A 16,377-nucleotide genomic window follows, 5' to 3' on the forward strand; every position below is an offset into this window, starting at 1 on the left:
CCTGAAAAGAAACCACCAGCACAATAAGAAAACTTGTATTTTCTAAATTAAATATTATTAGTGTAAGAATTTGCACTATGAAGGGCAACTTCAATTTATTTTTTTTTTTAAATAAGAAAGCTCTCATCTTACCCTTGAAAATATTATAAATGTCTGATGGACATAAAAGTTTATATTACAGTGAAATGTCATGTATCTTCTTTAAGAGGCCATAACTTTAATTCATTTCAAGTGTTCTCTCTATGGCTTTTAACTGCAAGGTATTATGAAATAAGAGTGACCTCTGGTAGATTTAATTACTTTTCTTACCAGCTTGTGTGATAAAAAGTTTAGCTAATAAAAATGAGGGGTACCAAGGACAGCCTTTCTTAAAACCACAGCAGCAGAGGTCAACTGTAATAAGGAATTATTAATAGAAGGTATGACTGCTTCTTTCAGGAGCCTACTGTGTGAGTACTGTATCAAATAAAAACTCATAATGGGCTCATCTCCTGGCTCAGAGTGAAATATGACACGAAAAACTAGGAAATTCATATGGGCTTGCTTCACGTCATAAAACTTAAGGTGTTGAAGCTGGACTGCTAGTCTCAGGTGATCCTCTGGGTCCCCATCACAGTGACAAGGGGACAGGCAGACATCAAAGAATGACTCACCTCAGCTATCTCAAACACCTCAGATATCCTACTAGACCATATCCTATACAGCAAAATAACCTATCCTGCTACAAAGTAGACTACTTTCTTTTAGTGCCTGTCTTGCTGCACTGACTGTAAGGGGAACCTAGACAGCAAATTTAGATTAGATGCATATCTTTTAAATTGCTAAACAAGATTAGATGAGAGTTGACATGAAACGGAATGGAAGGAGACATAAGGAAAGAGACTTACAAGGTATAAAATGTTATATTCATTATAGTGCTATGAAAATATATTTCTGTTTGCCTGTCATGCCAGACAAAATTAAAAAGATGATCAAAAATCAAATAAAGATTGTTGATTTGAAGATAATTTGAAGATCACAATATCTTTGCAGGATGGTTTAACAACTATTTATTGCACTTGTTCCACTACCAGGAAGCATGATTTTTGTTTGCTTTGCTTTCTGCTCACTGGCCCATGAGAGTTTGCTGGTGATGGTAGAATCAAGGGAGTAACACATTTTCGTATCTAGCCGACATGCATACAATAAAAAAAACACAAAGTCTTAAGGGTAACTATCCTTCCCTGCATGTAAATAATCTCCAGGTAATGTCAGAAGAAGGTCAGGAGAATAATAACAAAACAAACCTACATATATTTTCTTCCTCGCTAAGAATCCAAAAGACTTTTGACATATTAAATTCAGGAAAAGTGAAGACTATTAACCTGGCCAGCAGCACACTTTTCATTCTTTCTCTAAGATGTAATGTCACCGAAAGAAGGATAAAATATGGTATTACTCAGCTCCAAGTAATTTTTATTGAGTAGTTCTGTATTAATTCATTTCTTAAGAAATGTTCGCAATGAGCTGCTCTCAATCAGAAGGTCAAGTTTGGTGAAAGCTGTGGCTGAAGAGGTAGGAGAAGCTCTCAGAATTCAAGTAAAGAAGCAATTCTGGACGATGGTGCACATTTTAAAGTAGTATCTTGCTTCAAAAAGATATTTTGTGGGTTTTAATAATAAGCATTTTTAATATGGTGTATCATCCCTGCCTCACCATTTTGTATCATCTGTAAACTTACTGAGAGTGTGCTCTGTCTCACTGTCCAGGTCATTACTGAAGACCTTGAACAGGACTGGACCCGCTATTAACCTGTGGGGTACACCACTAGTGAATTGCCTCCAGCTAAACTTTGTGCTGTTGATCACAACCCTCTGAACCCGGCCACTCAGCCAGTTTTCAATACACCTCACTGCCTACTTACCTAACCCATAATTTGTCTACGAGGATGCCATAGGAGACAGTGTCAAAAGCCTTACTGAAATAGAGGTAAATGACATCCACGGCTCACCCCTCAGCCACCAAGCTAGCCCCCTCCTTGGAGAAGGCTATTTGACTCATCTGACTTCAGCAAATATAATTTTAAGAACTGTACAAAATGTTTTAAGAATAGCCACAAACACTGTGATTTGTAAAGTCTGTCACTGGCTATAAACGAAGTTCTGTGTCAGGGAATTTTACTTAGTTTATTTGCTAAATAACAATTTTTTAATTACTGATTCTGTTACTGAAAAATAGAAACAGGCAAACAAACAAACACTTGGAGAACTACACTTGGACTCCTCCCCAGACACTGCTCCTCCCGCTTCCCATCTCCAATCCATTTGCCACCTGCACACTACGCCTGCAGTGGGCTGTGCAAGAGATTGGGGTCAGCATATTGTGCTTCCCCTTCTTCGGTGGCTCCTTGTTTCTCCCTCCACTGCTCTGGCATGGGCTCCTTCACTGGCCACAGTCCTGCCAGATACATAACTCCCCCTGACTCCTCTGCTGGGTCTCTGTTTGGGAAGTTCTTTCGCTCCAGCCCTGCTTGCAGCTCCCCGCTGCCAGCATAACGTGGATTACGCCCAGTACCAAATTCTGATGTGCTTTCGGAAGAGAGCCATTCTAGGTGCAGAAAGGTGGGAAATTCTACTATATTTCCCTTTCTTAGTGTATTGCACGATATCCTGCCAAAAAGATGTCTGACAGGTTGTCAGTATAATCCAAACTGTATACACCTATATTTTGAAGTGCTTGTAGTATGGACATTTCTTCTTGTTCATTCTGGTTACACGTTTGCCTGCAATACATTGGAAATTACTCGCTGTTAAAAGTGACACAGACTTTTCATTTGCTCATTTCTTTTATTCCCAGGCACTTCTCAGCTAGTTATGGCCAGTCCTGAAAGCTGATTTGAAATCTTATTTTCTAATTATAATGCAAACTTTCCCCTTAGCTACTTGTATAAGTAAAGATAAGATGGCAATCCTACAGGTGGCAGAAGACATGGCAGAAGCTCTCACAGGTAACTGGTAGGGGTCAGAGTAGAATAAATGAAAGAGAGAGGCAAACTAAGCAGCAGAAAAGCAGCAGGCTCAAGCAAAAGTACAGACAGAACATGACAAAGATGTGGAATGTTTCAGGCAGCAAATGTTAAAAATACTGTACCTTTATCTCAAATTCAGATGGCCAAAATAGGGCTAAAGAACTTGAGTGCTATTATTACATATATGGCCTTGTAGGTCAGAAAATAAGAAACCCAGGTATGATTAGAGATGCAGATGGAATTCAGATTATCTGAATATAGTCGTACTTTGTTCTTAGGTTTCTGTTCATAGCTCTTGAAGAAAATGTGAGGAATACTGTTCCCAGGCTGCTGATATTAGAGTTTCCAAATTTATATGCATACCTTGTTTATATTCAAAATGAAGTTCCATATTTATTCCATTTCAGTTTGAATGTTTTATCCACCTGCTTGAATTCTGCATGCAGTGCTCAGCGTACATGAAAAGTTACTGGCTTACCCATTCTCAACACATCCTCATTTTCAAGTTATTTATCAATAAAAAGATAAATGTATTGCAAAACTTTATCCAATGTATTCCACAAATATAAAAAATATTTTTGAGAAAAATATTTGTTTTCAATGATAAATTGCTTCTATTTTAGAAAGACAGCAGAAGGAACATCTTTAAATATATTATTAAAAATGTTCCCAAAGACACCTATTTCAATACACAGAATGCAAAATGCAACTGAATTGCATGCTTTGCTACGCAGAACAACATCCATATGTAGAGAGAGCATACGAGAGTGAACTCTGGTGATCAATAATAACAAAGTAGATAGTGTCAGATTTGCACACCATCCCCATATGACCAGAAATCAGAGCCTGCTGCCAAAGAGAAAAACTTGGCTAGTGAAAGGAGATAAGATTTCCTTTCTGGTTCCATAAATGATGATTCAAAAGACTTCAATTTATCTTAGGATCATTTTACTGTGCATTTTTTAATCCTTTTTAATTTCTACCTATTTACTTATATGTAGAATCTCTGATACATTTTTATTTCAGCTAAACTGAGTAGAATAGCTTAATTCCACATATATGCAAAACTGGTGACCCTAAAGATTAGATACTGAGCTCAAGAGCAATATAGCATGAGGTAGGTTGGATGTGAACAGTTTCACAGTACCAATCTATGTGCATGCCAACATGAAGTAGTTTGAGATGACCTCCCATGCAGTGGAAGAGAGATGAACAACTTCAGATTCACTGTAGAGTACATGCTACAATGTACATTCGCACTATAAGGTTGTATAAGGCTTTGCTCATTGAAGGATGTCCAAGGTTTACATGTGTACATATGCATGCTCTCATGTATCCTACAGTTACTGTGCAAATGCTACATCCTTCCAAAAGCCCTTATTATACTACCAATTAAAAAGAAAGCAACAGTAATCAGGATATAATGCTCTATTTGCTTGTGAACAAGGAAACACACAGGAAATCACACATGCTCATGGGCTCCATGATGCAATGCGATCTTGCTCTCCGACCTCAAAGGCTCACGTAAATTTTCATTCTAGATACATAATCCCAGAAATCTAGCTGGCTTCTCTTTTGGTGGCTCTTTTGGACTTGGTTGACTCTCATTCATTAACAAAGCAAAAGGGATAAAGTTGCTCTACACAGTACTGTATTTTAGGTGGATCTCACTTTTCACAAATTCACAATTCTAAGCAGAATAGGAATCGTTCTCAAGGCAAGTATCAAAAAAAGACAAGGACTTCTCCACATTATCAAACCACAGACAACAAAATAAAAGATTAAATGAGATTGAGCAGCTGCTCTCAGTTCAAAAGCATGTTTTCTTTCCAACTCATTTCAACAACAGATTTTCTGTAGGCAGGAAATGATTTCACAGAAATAACAATTCAGTCACTAGAAGAACTGGGAAAAAACAAATGAGTTTTTTAGTGATTACTATTATAGATCCTCCGTTGACAGTTCCCCTATCTGTTCCTAACATAATCCAGGTTTACCTGTGTCCTGGTTTGGCCTAAACCAGGCCGATTTTCCTTTCAGTGATTTTTACTTTCAGCTAAGTCTCCTCTAAGTAACTGCACTTTCTGAAACTAACTACATGTTTTGCAGACAGTGTCCGCTTCCAGGACTGATAACGCTCGAAGTTTGTAGTTATCACTGAGGCACCGGTACAGTCTTAAAGAAACCAAGGTCACTGCTGAATTCCTCACTGCTTCTGAGTGAAGAGCCAAAGGGGGGTCGCAGCTGCAGGGGGGAGCAGACAGGGCAGGTGACCCAAAATTGACCAACGAGGGTATTCCATCCCATACACGTCATTCTCGGTATAAAGCGGGGGGATCACGAGGGTCTCGGGCTTTTTCTGCTATGGCCGGTGTCCAAGGAGGACTCCGACTGTTTTCCTGCTGCCCCCGATTCCGATCCGTGCATCCCTGAATCCAGCTCTCGACTGTCGCTAGGCCCAGCCTGGGCCTTCCCGGAGCCTGCCCTGCAGTGCCGGTGGTGACGTTGTCGACATCGGGGGAGCTCGATCTTGGTTTTGTATATATATTTGTATATATTTGATTATTCCAATATTATTATTATACTCTTTTTCATTATTATAGGTTTATTAAAACTGTTTTAACTTTCCAACCCGTAAGTCTCTCTCCCTTTTCCCTTTCCCTTTCCCTTCGGGTGGAGGGGGAGGGTTAACAGAGAGCGTCTGCCGCAGGTTTAATAGCCAGCCCAGCTTTAAACCGTGACAACCTGCTTACTAAGAAGCAAACTGACGCGCACAAGCTGAGTTACTACTTTGGTTTTCTCTTTCTGGAGATAGAACAATCTAGAAACTATTTTACTAAATCCAGATATTGTCTCTCAGAATGCTGATTGCAGTCTTAATACTGTCATTTTAACTTTTTCCATATAAATCTGTAAGGAAGTCCCTTCCCCATGACACTGGAGATTCTTAAGACATTTGGGATATAGTTATGTGATTTCTATCAACTCCAGAGTAAAGCAATGATTCCTGTTCCAGAAGAAAAGGTCAAAAGCAGCCCATGAAAAAGCCAGCTCTCTTCCCCTGAGCAGATTCAGGACTAGGAGTCTACCATGCAACTTACCTATTTCTAAATTTTTACTTTTATTCCTCCTCCCTCTAGGCTTGATGAAGAAAGGAAGAGGCATCACAAATGTTTATAAGCCATCTATAAAGATATGCAAGTTGCATTATAGCCCATGGCACACAGTACAATCACCTCAAAGCTTCTCTAGCTTCTGTTTTGTCTTTAATGTCCCTTAATGTAGCCTGTCAAAGGAAAAGAAAAAAAAGACAACATACTCCCTTTATGGAAGACAGGAGGGGGACTGATAGAAAAACATTCCCCAAATAGGGATATCTGCTATACAGCTAATCCCAGCAGCCTCTTTTATATATCTGGAAAGAAAACAAATAAACTAAAATGTCAGCTGTACAAAAGCAACATTTCACAAGTCTGTTCTTCATCCTTTTTAGGGCAGTTTCCATCACTGCAGCCTGAGTAGACACACCTCATCTTTGATTAAATGGGAATTTCAGTAAGTCAAGACTGATGACTTGAGCTTCAAAGTACTGTGTTTTACAAATAATAAACTATAACTTCTCTCAGGCAGTTAAGTTACTTGCAGGTAGTTAAGTTCCACATCCAAACACCACCATCCCCCCAACCGTAATGGATACCAGACCTAACCATAACTTTTCCAAAACAGTAGGTTTTCCTCAGTAAATTCTTATTTATTGAAACCTGAACTTTTAAAACTATTGAATAAATGCAAACAGCAGTCTCAACATGTAGGAATTTCCAAATTAAAAGTATTTTCTTTCTTCTTTCCAGAGTGTCTCTTAGCAAAATAATCTGAACAAGAAGCCAAACTCCATACAGCAATTCAGAAGTAAAATCTGTGGATCATGAATCAAAATAACAACTGAAAAGATCTAACTGCATCTATCATGCTTGCAATTTGATAAGCTAACAAATGTTCTGTGCATGCCTTACATGGGCTTGTGTAGCTACAGAGAAAATGAAGGGAACAAATCCTCCTGCTCAGCTGATTTCTTTCATAGTAGGGCATCATGTTAAGGCATATGGATGAAAACAAATTCTCCCTTAATACAAAAGGAAAAAACCTCTCACTTCCTTTTAAATGGACTTGCAGAGAGCACAGCTCTGTAAACTGGGCTGACCCAGTGCACCAGCTACAGGACTTCTTCCATGACCTTGAGTCAATGGTTACCTGCAGCTCAGTTGAAGCAGGAGTTCCCACCTCTCATAGAGGAAAGGTACTGTTGATCAGCTGTCTGAAGCTTTGTTCTGTTTCAGGGCTTTAAACTCTGTAAGAGTTGCTAGTGTCTATAAATCCATGCCTGTCACATTACCAAAATTATTCTTTCACAAGAAGCAGGAACTGTCTGCCATCTGGATGAGCTTAAGTTGTGATATAAGTAAAGGTTTGAATTAATTTTTAATGTGCCTGATCCCACATCATAAAAGCACAAACATAAAGCTCAATCCCTTATGTCTGTGACAACACAGCCTACAGAACCAAAGCTGAATACAAAGCCTTGTAAGTGCCCTTTGGGCACATAAACTAAACCGAAGAGGAGAGATCGCATAGCTCCAAAACCACACTTTAAAGGAAATCAGGAGATTTCCAAAAATTTTATGCCAATACACTTACATAATTGTTAATACATATGTATTTGTATTAATATAAATTTATGCTGTGCCATTACTACTTACTTTTTTCCTTCATAGCTACATAGTAGACCAGTCAGAGAAGTTGGAAATTCACTCATCCTTGTGTAAGTAAAGTATTTCAGCTGCCGTGTGGATACAAATTCTTTAATTCACGGCACTTCTGGGCTCCACGTTGCAGAAATGGGCACCAAAATCTGAATATGCAACTTAACTCCTGGTCAAAACAGACTTTTTTATTATAATCTAGAAATTAGGATTTATGGATGCATGCCAGTGTCCATAAAGAACATTACAGTGTTCCAAAAATGCCAGACATCTTAACCACTGTGACACATTGGTTAAGAAAGGATAAAAAAATGTGCCAATACAGTGGCTGTTTATAAAAAGCATCATATAGATGTACAGATATAAGATCACCAATGCCTATAGAAATACCCAATTGTATTTGAAAACGCACTTCTTAGTTGTTGAATTACTTCACACAAATAATAAAAATAGTACTTTAAAATCATCAAAGTTCCACAACCATTTTGATAATCATTTAATTCATGAATAAGGCATTTTTTCCTTGAACTAATAGAACGTAGGCAATGTCATTTCACAGAAAAGATCTTCAGTGGAGTTAGGAAAAAAAAAAGACTGTCATGGCACATATTACACATTGCTTGACAGGCATAGTCTGTTTGACTAATGCATTCAGAAGATAAAAGAATTAGCACTGATGACTGAAAACTAAAGACCAACATTTTCCCATCTGTTTGTGCACCATGGGGACTTAAATTCCACCCATCAGCTGGAAGGCATGTAAAAGGCAAATAAAATCCCATTCGGTTCCAGTGCTGAACACTTCTGATAACACTGCAGAAGTGTAGTATGTTTTCAATAACATCTTTCAAAGTAAAATACAACTAAGCATACAGTTAGGAGATGAAAAGTTAAAATCTACTAACCCAGAAGCTATCAAACAAAAAATAATGTACATTTCTCAAGTTACCACGATTTCCATGCCCTAGCACTACAACATTCATGAGGATTTGGGAAAATTGTATTAATTCTAAATGCATACAGATATTTACTTGGATTGTAATTAGTTGGCAAGTCAGCTTTCATGGCTGTTCTTCATATTCTCACTCGTAGCAAATATTGCCAATATTTCTTGGAATTTATGTTCTTAATTTCTAAACTAAATAAAGTCTGGTTTCCTTGACTTAGCTTTACCTCAAGGGATTATTTTTATTTCCTCTCTTCTCTCATCTAAATCTCTGAAAACATGCAGAATCATCAAGTTAGTTTGGTTAGAAATTGGAAAGACAGAATTATTTTTGTTATATTAATTTCTGTTTCTTTACTTCCATACTCCATTCTGTATTTTTCTGACATCTTCAGCTAATCATTCTTGACATAATTAAAATCTGTAGCTGGAATGCATGACCATATTTTGGCACACAATTTGAACACCAATTGTATCAGCCTTGGTATGTCTTCTTCACATGTAATTACTGCTGTTTTTAAATCTATGAGGAAAGAAGCCATAAGAATATCTTTTTTCTTGCTCTTGTTGGCTAGATGTGAGGTCAGGGATGGGACACTTCAGCTTAGACACAGCATAGGGCAAATGAAGCTATAGGGCTTTTGGTGGGACACTGATTTCCATCAACAAGATTGGACCATGTGCAGACCATGTTCAAGTCCAGTACTAGGGCTCCCACATAGCCATGAGTTTAAACATCCAATTCTCCAGTCTCTGCACATAAGCTTTATTCAAACAGAAATTACAGGAACCAGTCTTGCTCTCAAGATACACATTTGTCTTAATGTAAATCAGTATTTCAATATTTAACATGCCAAAAAATTGCCTTGCATTTAAAAAAAAAAGTATATTAAAGAGCATCTAGTGAAAAATTATAGAGCCATGATTCTCATCTCCAAAGCTAAGCATGACAAAACCCCCTAATATCTGTGTATGTTTGTTTGTTTATGGAGGTAAACAAAAAAACTCTTAGGTCAAAATACCTGTTGTGCAGTTTTAGCTAGGGCTTCTCAGAAAAGATGCAAAAAGATGAGGCACTAGGGTATCAGGAGGGTGCAAAAAGCAAGAAAATGCTCCTTCTTTTTGCTTAGTATGCAAAAAGTCCAGTTTAATTGGGGTAATTATATGAATTGGATGGACCAGTTTGAATGTCACAAAAATAAGCTAAAAAAAAAAAAAGACATACTTTAACCCTTTTAATGAAATCATTTTCTTTGAATGTAAGAAAAAATTGAGAATAAATCTCAGAATATATTCTCTCACTGTAATTTAGTATTTATAGTGGAAGATGAAGTAGACTAAAGAAGTAACAATAAAAAATTACAGCAGAATCTGTTTGCGTGATATTATATCACAAAGTTTCTCTTTGTTGAGAACAGCATTCAGTTCTATTTTTAAGACACTGCAGCAAAAATGCAAAAGATCAGAACGAGGTCAACAAAAAGGGTGGTTGAAGTACAGAAGGATGGGTATTTGAGACTTGATATTGCCAGCTCTCAAATTATTTGGCAAGAAAAGGGAATTAGAAGGGAACCTTCAAAGAGCATTGATGACTAAAGACTAAAATTTCCCCATCTGCTTGTGCACATGGGAATTGAACACTCCTCATCAGCAGCAGAGCTTATGAAAAAAATGAAGTTGTTCAAGCACTGAATGCCTCTGATAAGAGCATAGGAGCACACTTCCTTTCATTTTTATTTGAATTGTAATCATTAAAAATTATGACAGGCACAGAGAAAAATGATCAGTCCCTGTCTCATAATACCACAACAAAAGGTCACTTTATGAAATTATTGCCTTTTATTTTTAGAACAAATAGAAGGAAATTGTCCTTCACATAGGAAGGAGTGAGCCTTTGGAATTCCCTGTCAAAACGTCTTAAATCTGAAACTACAGTTAGAGTTACAAGTTACTTTGTAACTATTAATAAAGCTTGTAATTACATAAGGTCAACCAAATCTCATATTTTAGGAAATAAAAAATCATTCCCTGAGGTTAGTAAGAATGGTCATTTGTGTACAACATTGGAGAGTTAGTAAGGCACAATTTTATTGTAGGCAAAAGGGGGATAGGAAGCATCTTCTGACTATCAACTATAGTACTGCTAATTATAGGGCACAAATAGGAAAATAGGACAGCAAGTATTACCTTTTACTAATGTTTCACAGAATCACAGAACCACAGAGTCAACTAAGTTGAAAGAGACCTCTGGGATAATCGAGTCCAACCTTTGACCTAACACCACCCTGTCAACTAGACCATGGCACTAAGTGCCACATCTAGTCTTTTCTTAAACACCTCCAGATATGGTGACTCCACCAGCTCCCTGGGCAGCCCCTTCCAATGCCTGATAACCCTTTCTGTGAAGAAATTTTTCCTAATGTCTAATCTGAACCTCCCCTGGCACAGCTTGAGGCTATGTCCTCTAGTCCTGTGGCTAGTTGCCTGGGAGAAGAGGACGGCCCCCACCCCACTACAACCTCCTTTCAGGTAGTTGTGGAGAGCAATAAGGTCTTCTCTCAGCCTCATTTTCTCCAGGCTAAACAATCCCAGTTCCCTCAGCGGCTTCTCATAGGACATGCCCTCCAGACCCTTCACCAGCTTTGTTGCCCTCCTCTGGACTCGCTCCAGCACCTCAATGTCTTTCTTGAAGTGAGGGGCCCAGAACTGGACACAGTACTCGAGGTGTGGCCTCACCAGTGCCGAGTACAGGGGGACAATTACTTCCCTAGTCCTGCTGGCCACACTATTCCTGATACACACCAGGATGCTGTTGCCCTTCTTGGCCACCTGAGCACACTACTGGCTCATGTTCAGTTGGCTGTCCACCAATACCCCCAGGTCCTTTTCCACTGGGCCACTTTCCAGTCACTCTTCCCCCAGCCTGTGGCACTGTATGGGGTTGTTATGGCCAAAGTGCAGGACCCGGCACTTGGCCATGTTGAACTTCATGCCATTGGTTTCAGCCCATCTATCATCTAACCTGTACAGATCCCTCTGCAGAGCCATTCTACCCTCACGCAGATCAACACTCCCACCCAACTTAGTGTCGTCCGCAAATTTACTGAGGGTGCACTCAATACCCTCAGCCAGATCATCAATAAAGAAATTAAAGACTGGGACCAGTACTGAGCCATGGGGGACACCACTAGTGACAAGATGCCAACTGGATGCTGTACCGTTCAGCACCACTCTCTGGGCCAGCCATCCAGCCAGTTCTTAACCCAGCGAAGAGTGCACCTGTCCAAGCCGTGGGCTGCCAGCTTATCCAGGAGAATGCCAGGGGAGACAGTATCAAAGGCTCTGCTCAAGTCCAAGTATGCTACATCCACAGCCTTTACCTCATCCACTAAGTGGGTCACCTGGTCATAAAAAGAGATCAGGTTGGTCAGGCAGGACTTGCCTTTCCTAAACCCATGCTGACTGGGCCTGATCCCCTGGTTGTCCTCTAGGTGCTGTGCAATCACACTCAAGATGATCTGTTCCATGACCCTGCCAGGCACCGAGGTCAGGCTGACAGGCCTGTAGTTCCCAGGATCCTTCTTCTGGCACTTCTTGTGGATGGGCATCACATTGGCCAGCCTCCAGTCATCTGGGACCTCCCGGGTTAGCCAGGACTGATAATAAATAATGGAGAGCAGCTTAGCAAGCTCTTCTGCCAGCTCCCTCAGTACCCTTAGGTGGATACCGTCCAGTCCCATAGACCTGTGAGCATCCAAGTGGCACAGCAAGTCGCTAACTACTTCCTCCTGAATTACAGGAGGTCTATTCTGCTCCCCGTCCCTGTCTACTGGCTCAGGGGAGCAGTTGCCCTGAGCATAACCGGTTACTGTGAAAGACTGAGGCAAAAAGGGTATTAAGCATCTCAGCATTTTCCTCATCCCTGGTCACAATGTTCCCCCCCACATCCAATAAAGAATAGAGATATTCCCTCGATCTTCTTTTGTTGTTTATGTATTTATAAAAACATTTTTTATTACCTTTCCTACTAAGTTCCATGTGTGTGTATATATGTATACCTGCATATATATGCATGTATATGGGGAAGTATTTGTACATACATATACATATATACACACACACTCCAAACAAAACAGCTGGGGAAAGTTGTGCTACTAAGCTTCACTCAAAGTGCTTCCGACCCTGACCCACCACTGCCGAAGGCAGAATAAACAAAACAACCACATGGAGCAGTAAAGAAAGGAAGATGATTTTGATGGCTCAGCAAAGACTGGAAGCTGATTTTGAGGAGCTGGTAGCTCCCAGGCTCAATTTAAATAACATAAATAGTGGAAAATCTAACTAGGGGCAAAACTGAAGACCTTGTTTAACATGATTGTCTTCTCCTTACTTCCTCTGTGTGGGAAGCTAGTCTTTTCTTCCTGTCTATGTACACTGTCACATCCATGACTGTATCTATACAACCTGGAAAACACAGGTGCTGAATGTTCTGATTTTCATTCTCCACTGCATCGTGAGATTACATACACAATCACAAATATATATATATGTAAATTAAATATGCTTCAAATAGCACATGGAAATAAATATTACTACTTCAGGCATGACATTAGATATCACCATTTTACTAATGCAGAGAAAAAGTCAGTCTACATTAATGTATATACATGTACAGTAAAAATAAACTGTACCACATGTGTCTGGTATAAAAAGCAGGAGATTAAACAGTACATAAGAAATGATAGCTGTGTACAGTGTCTAGTTTCTGCAAAGATAAATGCATTCATTTCACGCAAGGAACTGAGAGTACAAAACCGCTAATTTAACTCTGTTAATTTGCATTTTTGTTATGAGACAGATTCATTGTTTTGATTGATAACATCGACATATTCCCAGTGTACAGGGGAGGGACTGTGTAGCAGCTTAATCTGCACTCAGGGTGACACTGTCCTGCTGGTTAGTAATTAAATCTATACACTCTACAAACAAGTCATCGTGTGAAATACCAAATGTATTTAGGAAGTTTACTAGTCCAGTCATCTTAACACAGAAGAACTGGCTTCTCAGAACACCAGCGTGTAATCAGAGAACGTGCCAGACAAGCAGATTATCCTGTTATTTTCCTGTGCTTGGGTAATGGATGAAGTGTGGCAGATATAAAAAACTTCCAGCCATAAAAAGTAGTAACTTGCTGTGTGCAACTGCAGTATCCTAAAACAACTGTGAGGGAAATACACACCCCAGGCCAAATTTTCTCATCAATTATATGAAAAGGAAAACATACACTTAGAACTCCTACCAATATGAGCATAACCACAGCTAACATTTATATATTAATCAAACATAAGATTCCAGATTTATTTGCATAAAATGCTCTCAATTAATGCATATATTGGAAAAGCGTCACAATTTTACACAAAATTGAAACAAATCAAGGATTTATCTATGTGTTTTATCAGACAGATTTTTTTACTGGTGTTCATACAGTGTAATCTTAGCAGTAAATGATGAGGTGATAGGTACCTATCATCTTCCAACCACCTTGCCCAGTAACATATGTCCATAATCATTCCCTTATCATTCTCTGGTCTTCATTCCAAAATATACACTTTCCCAACTTCCAATACTGTCATAATTTTAATGAACATCCTTCTTCCCAAGAAACGCAATATTCATAATCATGCAGTATTTATTTTAATTCAACAAATACTTCCCATGTTTTAACATTTTGGAAAAATATTATTTACTGTGTTTTAAAAGTTTCATACATATCATAGTTTCTAATGAGACTCATTTGAAATGAAGGCAAGTCTGGTTTGATAAACTTTGATTTGTACATAGCTGAAGATGCATCTGTTATTCAGAAATCATGTAAAAAGACACTTTTTTTTCCTGTGCTTTCATATTCCAGCTTTTATACACATTTTTCAACATCCCTTTAGCCTTTTGTCCTAGCAGACAGCAACCAAGTCTTGCTCAAGCTCATTATCAAAAACAAAAAAAATCAACTACATCTAACTTTCCTCTAGTTTTCAGTTCATGTCTTTAACTCCTACACTTTATTATGCATCCCAGTCTCATTATCTTACATTGTTCTGCACTGAACTGAATTACCTACTTTTTTGCACATAGTCTACACCAATTATTCCAGATTTGGGAAGTCAATGTTTTTCTCCACCTTTCCTATTCTAATTGAAAAGTCTTCAAAAATATCTGCAAACATGAGCCTTTTACTGACCCTCATGTCACCTCATTTATTATCTCCACTAACCCTGCGCTGTTATAATTTGCCTAAACCATCTGCTTTCAATACGTAAGCCAGTTTTTCCTGCAGCAGTTTTCTTTTCAATGACTTTACACATCAGTCTTTACAGTGGCATATCAAGACAAGTTGCCCTTGAATTTTTGAAAAATTGTATCATCAGTGCTGCATTTCCCCCCACTCAGAAGTTCAAGAATTCATAAAGATTCATTTGATTGCTCTTTTGTCATAGGTTCATGCTCCCAAGCCCTTCTAAATTATGCATTACAAACTATGCCATGGTGATATTTCACTCCAATGTTTCCCAAATGAAAACACACAAAAGCCGTGTAAGATTGAGGGGGGAGGGTGTTGGTTTTAAGGTTTTTCTTTTGAGCGTTGCAGGACAGCTCTATCCAAATAAATAACATGGTATCAACTTACCTGAAAGAATATCCCTTTTTTTTTTTTTTTCTTTTTTTTTCTTTTTTTTTCTTTTTTTTTCTTTTTTTCCCTAGAAGACAGTAGCTGACAAGATTCCTTTAAAGTCTGGGAATCATATCTACCATCCTTGTCACAGTTCTGTTTTAGTAGAAATTTGGAGATGCTGCAAGTCATTTTCTATGAGATACTAATTTTTCTCAGCCTCAGGAAAAGGGTGATGGTGAGAAATGTCAAAAGACAAGATGTATGTTTCTGGCTTATTAGGGTTGTTGTGAATAACATGATTAAATATGGAAAGAAGGTAGGAGAAAGAAGGAACTGAAGGAGTCTTACCTGTGTCGAGCATTTCCTAGTTTTCAGGAGTGCCTAAATAAAAAGGCAACTGCAACCTTTCCTTACTACTGGGGGAGGTGGAGTGACATAGATCTGAGTAGGTAAATGTCCCCATAAGAGGAAATACAGCATACACGTATGTCCTGCTTCATTAGATGTAACACCAATGGCATACTGAAAATCATTGCAAACAAGCTGTTCAACCCACTAAGCTGCCAAAACCATCTTTCCTTGTACACTTCCCTTTCCTACACTTCAAGAGAGACAGCAATATACATTTGCAAGTAGATTTACAGCTGGCTGACCTTCATGCTAGGTTGATAGTAGTGCCCTAGTTAGTACAGACACACATTACACAATACTAATCTAGGTCTTTCACATCCCAGGCTACCGTTCTAATCACTAGACCAGTGACCTCCAAACTTCTTATTGTGCATCCCATGAGTAAAAAACTTTTAAGCATGCACCCCGGATATATATATAGAAATTAAAAAACGATGAGAGAAAGAGGAAATGAAGACTATTTTTAAATCTTTTAAATTTTATTACTAATAGTAAAAAAACCCTTTTTGCTCTATTATTATTAACACCAATATTTTTAATGAGAACAATGTGACTATGCTACATTATTTTTTAAATTTTTTGG

General features: G+C 38.5%; 1 protein-coding gene across 1 annotated transcript in view; it reads right to left on the reverse strand.

Annotated features, from left to right (window-relative positions):
- The window catches only part of MYO16 (myosin XVI), a 324,197-nt gene that overhangs the window by 240,435 nt on the left and 67,385 nt on the right, over positions 1-16,377 (reverse strand). The window lies entirely within an intron of this gene.

The sequence above is a fragment of the Nyctibius grandis genome, chromosome 2 (assembly GCF_013368605.1).
Source record: "Nyctibius grandis isolate bNycGra1 chromosome 2, bNycGra1.pri, whole genome shotgun sequence".
Taxonomy (NCBI): Eukaryota; Metazoa; Chordata; class Aves; order Nyctibiiformes; family Nyctibiidae; genus Nyctibius; species Nyctibius grandis.